The 5,520-nt window shown below is 32.7% G+C and overlaps 1 long non-coding RNA gene across 1 annotated transcript; it reads left to right on the top strand.

The window, feature by feature from the left end:
* Window positions 1-1,266: 1,266 nt before the first annotated feature.
* LOC146901476 (uncharacterized) lies at window positions 1,267-2,815 on the top strand. The gene is made up of 2 exons (XR_015021887.1): window positions 1,267-1,779; window positions 2,423-2,815. It is a non-coding gene; the product is annotated as an uncharacterized LOC146901476 (long non-coding RNA).
* Window positions 2,816-5,520: the final 2,705 nt, after the last annotated feature.

Genomic DNA, 5,520 nt, shown 5'->3' with positions numbered 1-5,520 from the left:
TCCCTATAACAAAAATTTACTTATAATTTTAGTCCCTGCTAAAACAAAGTTTGATTAATTATCCTTAAACTCTTAAATTTTTGAACAATTTTTTTGAGACAAGATTAGAACACTATGAAAGGTTCGTTTACTAAAGTTTAGAATTTTCTGACATGAAATGAATTAAATATGAATTTTTTAAAACGACAAAAGTTAAAGATAAAAAGTAATAAAATCTGGATGTAGAAATCAAATTTTGCAATAATTTTTTGCGGACGAACTTTTAGTAATGTTCTAAACATGTCTGCAAAAAATTGTTCAAAAATTTAAGAGTTTAAGCATAAATTAAACAAATTTGAATTGAGTAGGGACTAATACTCAGTGCAAAAAAACAAAATTAGGGACTAAAAATGCTATTAAAATTAAGTAGGGACTAAACTTACAAGGTCGCTATTTTATAGGGACTAGAAACATAATTAACCCATTTATATATTCTGTTTCTAGTCTTTGTAATTGTATTCAGTTTTAACTCTTCGCGAAGTCTAAAATTGTATGTGTTTAGTCTATTTTTTAGGTACTAAACAACGAGTACAAGTACTACCTCTAGAAAAACTGAGTACAAATGCTAGAAATAAAAATTGATATAACTATAAGAACTAAATTTGTTTTTAACTCTTAAATAATAATATAGACACATAAAAAATTACTGGTTGGTTGATTATTTTTTTAAGGATAGTTGCCTAATAACTAGCATAACTTTAAATATTCGATAAAGAGTTATGTTACAAGCCACCCTTTGGTGGTGTCTTTTATCAAATCACACCTCAAGGTGTGATTTTCATTTTTTAGTTATAACTTTGATAAAAGACACCTTCATAAAAAGTAGTTGGTGTCTTTTAACAAATGCTCATAGAGTAACTTGATAAAAGACACATTCATAAAAGGTGTCTTCTATCATAACCCTTCGATAAATATATCATTTTGACAAAAATAGTCCATAGCATTTCAAGACTATTCAAGGAGAATATTCAAAATAAGCATTTGATGTTTTGTTTTCAAGTGAGCGGTGACTAAATTTTTTGGTTTTGAAGTGAATGGTTGACACTTAACACTGAAGAGTATGATGTGGCGATGTGTCAATGTGGGCCCACAGCCCAAGTACGAAATGAATTTGTGCTCATGTCGCTTTTAATCTGAGCTAGCATTCGTCCAGGCTCTAGTTTTGTTAGCTTTTAAACTATTTTGGGCAAGATGGATCCACCTACTTATACTTAACTCCTTAAAAAAAAACATTATACTTAATTATTATTATTACTATGATATTATATTGATTGGGTAAATACGGGTCGACTCGAATATAACTACCCAATCTGAAACAAGTTTATATGTCCAGTTTGGATTAAAACGTGGCATTGTTTGGCCGGTGAACTTTATAGGTTGTTATGAGTATATTCGGTCGATTCGTTATTTTGGGTCTGTCGGAACCCAAACTAACTCAACCAATCCGTGAACTTACTAATAGGCTTTTTTTAATGAAGGTCCAAAATATCACAAAAATTGCTCTTCTCTCAAACCATTTTACTCATTTCCACCCCCAAAGTTTCAAAAATAACCCCAACGCAAGTTAACTCATGCTCGGTACCAGCGTGAATTAACTTACGATGTGTTTTGTTTTACATCATAACAGCAACACAATATACCCACTGTGTTTCAAAACAAAGCAAAATTCAACATCCCCCCGCCAAACTCGAATTCCCACAAACTCAAGCAAATCAAGTTCAACTTATACTCCAACATCAAGTAAGTGATTATGATAATTTAACATTTGTTTTTTTGGTTGAAATGTTGGATTTTTATTTATAAAAGTTGTTAAATTATAGGGTTTTTTATGGTAGATTTGCATGTTAGATTTTTGCTTGTTAATGGTGAAATTAGTTACAAATTGGATTGTTAATGTTGATTAGAGTAAGTTTGAGTGCAATGTTGTAGTTTAGAGATTGAAATGACACAATGAACTCATAATATTTATGTTGAACTCTAGGTGTTTGATAAAATGTCTCAATGAAAAATTAATTTATTTTTTTGCATGTTAATGATGAAATTAGTTAGAAATTGGATTGTTAGTTTTGATTATAGTAAGTTTGGGTGCAATGAGGTAGTTTAGAGATTGAAATGACATAATGTACTCATAATGTTTATGTTTAATTCTAGGTGTTTGATAAAATGTCTCAATGAAATATTAATTGATTTTTTGCATGTTAATGATGAAATTAGTTAAACATCGGATTGCTAATGTTGATTATAGTAAGTTTGAGTGCAATGTGGTAGTTTAGAGATCGAAATGACACAATGTAGTCATAATGTTTATGTTTAACTTTGGGTGTTTGACAAAATATCTCAATGAAAAATTAATTGATTTTTTGCATTGCTTTATGTTGTGTAGTTATGCCAGGAGGAGTATGCGAGAGAGTTTCCCGAACCACTCCAGGTTATGCGGAAAATCTACGACATTATCGAGGTGACGTTACGTTCTCCCGACCCACATCCATACTATCACATTATGATGATGAAGATCTAGGAGGAGATGCACCCGGTGACTGGGCTGCAAATTGTTCGGAGTAGGAGAAGGAGGAGGAGGAGGAGGAGGAGGAGGGAGGAGAGGAGTGAGAGCTAAAGTTTGGAGGAGGAGGGGTAGTGGTTGATGGTTTTTTAGTGTTTTTTTTATTGTATATTTTTAGTTTTTTATGACATTTTGTCTCTTGATGTAATGTAAATGATATTTCCGTGACATTTGCACATTTGCGTATTTCTCTAGGACATTTGAATAGTTTTCAAATTGATTTTGATTTTGCGTATTTTAAGTTAGAATTGATTTTGAAAATGGTTGAATGAATGAATGAAAATGATTGAATGAAAGAAAGAAATAATGAATGTGGTGTTTAGGTGCTTAAAAAAACAAAATGTGGTGTTTAGGTGCTTAAAAAAACAGCAATTCCATCAAGAATTTGTGTTCTGTTATTAGACCTGAAACCAACGAAAGTTAACTCACACTGGGGGTTAGCGTGAGTTAGCTCACGTTGAATATCTATGCAAGTTAAGTCACATTGTGTCTTCCGAGCGTGAGTTAACTCACGTTGGGGTTATTTTTGGAAGTTTGAGGTGAGAATGAGCAAAATGGAAAGGGAGAAGAGCAATTTTCAAACATCACACACATGAAGAAGAAAAAATCTTTGAGAATCCAGCCCATCCATATCACTTGACCCAAAGTGAAGGCTATTACTTTCCCACCCTATGTGTTACTCACGCGCCCTATTATTTTCAAAATTACCCTTTGCTTGACAAATATAATTTGAACAATATTTCGGATATAAGCTGAAACCTTATATTCCCAAAATTGCAAGACAACATTGCATATAATATTAAGAACGCATAATTGAAAATAACCAAAATTAAAAGAGACAAAAATGTAAAGAGACAAAAAAAATGAATAAAACTCTCATTTTATTAATATATCATATCTTTCATAGTACATTTACATTAACATTTAAGCTTATTACACAAAATTATTAAACACCTAATGTTAACCATGTGGTGCAAGAAGATGGATTGGAAAGGAGGCTGGGATAAAGTTAGTTTCCTTTCTAGGGCGAAGGAGAGTTTGATATTCAACCTTACACCCCAAGCATATCAACCTTACACCCAGACAAATGGTGCTAATTTGCAGAGTGGTCCCATGTCTTTTGCTTATTTATACAATCCTTAAGATGCTAAAGTAACCTTTTTGTATGAAAGGACAACGGTGTAAGCACATTGTAGATGAAAAGAGAATGAGAGATGATGAAATGAGAATTTGTGAAGGATTGATGAATATTTATAGGGTGGAATTTGAGAAGTATGATGCTTAAAGTGTAACCGACCATTAATTACGGTCAAAAAATGAGATAAAACATTGTCTGGCCAATCAATACCAAAGAAAAAACGTGTTTAATGAGTAACCCTTGCTGAGGAAGTACCATTCCAAACTCTGAACTATTTCGGTTTATATAAGCCAAACTATTCCTAGAATTGTGTTCGGTTTATATAATGTGAACTATTTCAAGATTGTGTTAAATTCGTTCTTCACAGGGTGAAGGGGGTTCAAATTATATAATCTGAACCAGTTCAGAACATGACTTTTTATGTATTCCACATTGCACCTACAATTTTTGTGGAGCACGACGCAAAGAATCTTCTATAAATTAGTCTGCTTGTTTTCATATGTTGTAAACCACACCAAATAATCACTGACATTTTGGTCCTTGATTTGAACAACAAACTATTTGCAGTTTACTACAACGGAGGAAAACTGCCACATCTATTCAGGGTTTAGGATGATGTCACACTCTCCAGATTGAAGGATTGGCTGGATCAAATCAACCGTCAACTCAGAGACACGAGGAGGATGGGCTGTGTTGGGTATCGACATCATTGATCAACTCAGTCGAAAGAGTGTAGTTCAGTCAGATGTAGCTTAGGAACGACGACAACGTGAGAACCATGTTCCCTTTTATATATTTTCCTCTGAATTATGAGATCTATACAAATTGTAATATGGTATGAGAGAGAATAATTGTTCCGCTAATTCTTTCTCAACATTTTCTTGAGAAAATTTTCATTGAAACTTCATTGATTTATTTTTACTTCTTTCTATTTGATTCTTGAAGTTTCTGATCAAGAATCTAAATTATTTCCGGATTTTATTTTTTACTTAGGTTGATATTCATCTCCAACACACTCACCTTTCAATCCAATCGGTTTCAATTCTGCATCAGCTTGATACTTTCTCGGTTTTCACACTTCATACTTAATTTTTTGACAATAGTTACAGATTTGCAGAAAATCAAAACATATCCTTGTGACCAAAATATGAAGAAGGATCTTAAGAACGAGGAATAGAAGATGATCTTTTTCGTTACCGAGCAGAAATAGGTTAGTGGTGGTGATAAAGTAGCAAGAATCAAGGAGGCGCAAAAATGAAGGAGGACCAACAGAATGAAGGTGGTGATAATGTAGCATCGAGTGATTCTTCAACATTACCATTGGATTCTTCTTTCAACATAACATCAAAGAAACGAAAAGAAAAGATGGACCGTCTGAAACTGAAACTATTTCTGCAGAAACTTTCCAAGAAATTATACAACTAAACAGAATTTCAAAATTATCATTGAAGCATATTCTTCTCAACAACTTCATGATCCCAATTGCATTAGTGCAAACTCTTGTGAGTCTTAATGGAATGAAGAAAGCAGCACCTTGAAGCGGCTTACCAATGTTCCTTTCACGAAAATCTTTCATTCAATATCACTTGAGAGAAGCAAAGCATCATCAACAATTATGTGAACATTCAAATTGGTCTTTTGTTGATCAAAATCAAGCCTTTGTTTAATATTTTCAAGACCACAAAAAGTTGGTGATATATTTTGTTGTATTTGGATTTCCAAACTGTTAAATTTGGATTTCCAAATTCTGTTATCTACCGAAGTTGTTACTAGGTTGAGTCAC

This window comes from Medicago sativa, chromosome 8 (genome assembly GCF_051527215.1).
Source record: "Medicago sativa cultivar Bolivia chromosome 8, Bolivia_mono, whole genome shotgun sequence".
In the NCBI taxonomy this organism is placed as follows: domain Eukaryota; kingdom Viridiplantae; phylum Streptophyta; class Magnoliopsida; order Fabales; family Fabaceae; genus Medicago; species Medicago sativa.
The sequence above is the reverse complement of the archived record's forward strand: the minus strand, read 5'-3'. Positions and strand labels throughout refer to the sequence as shown.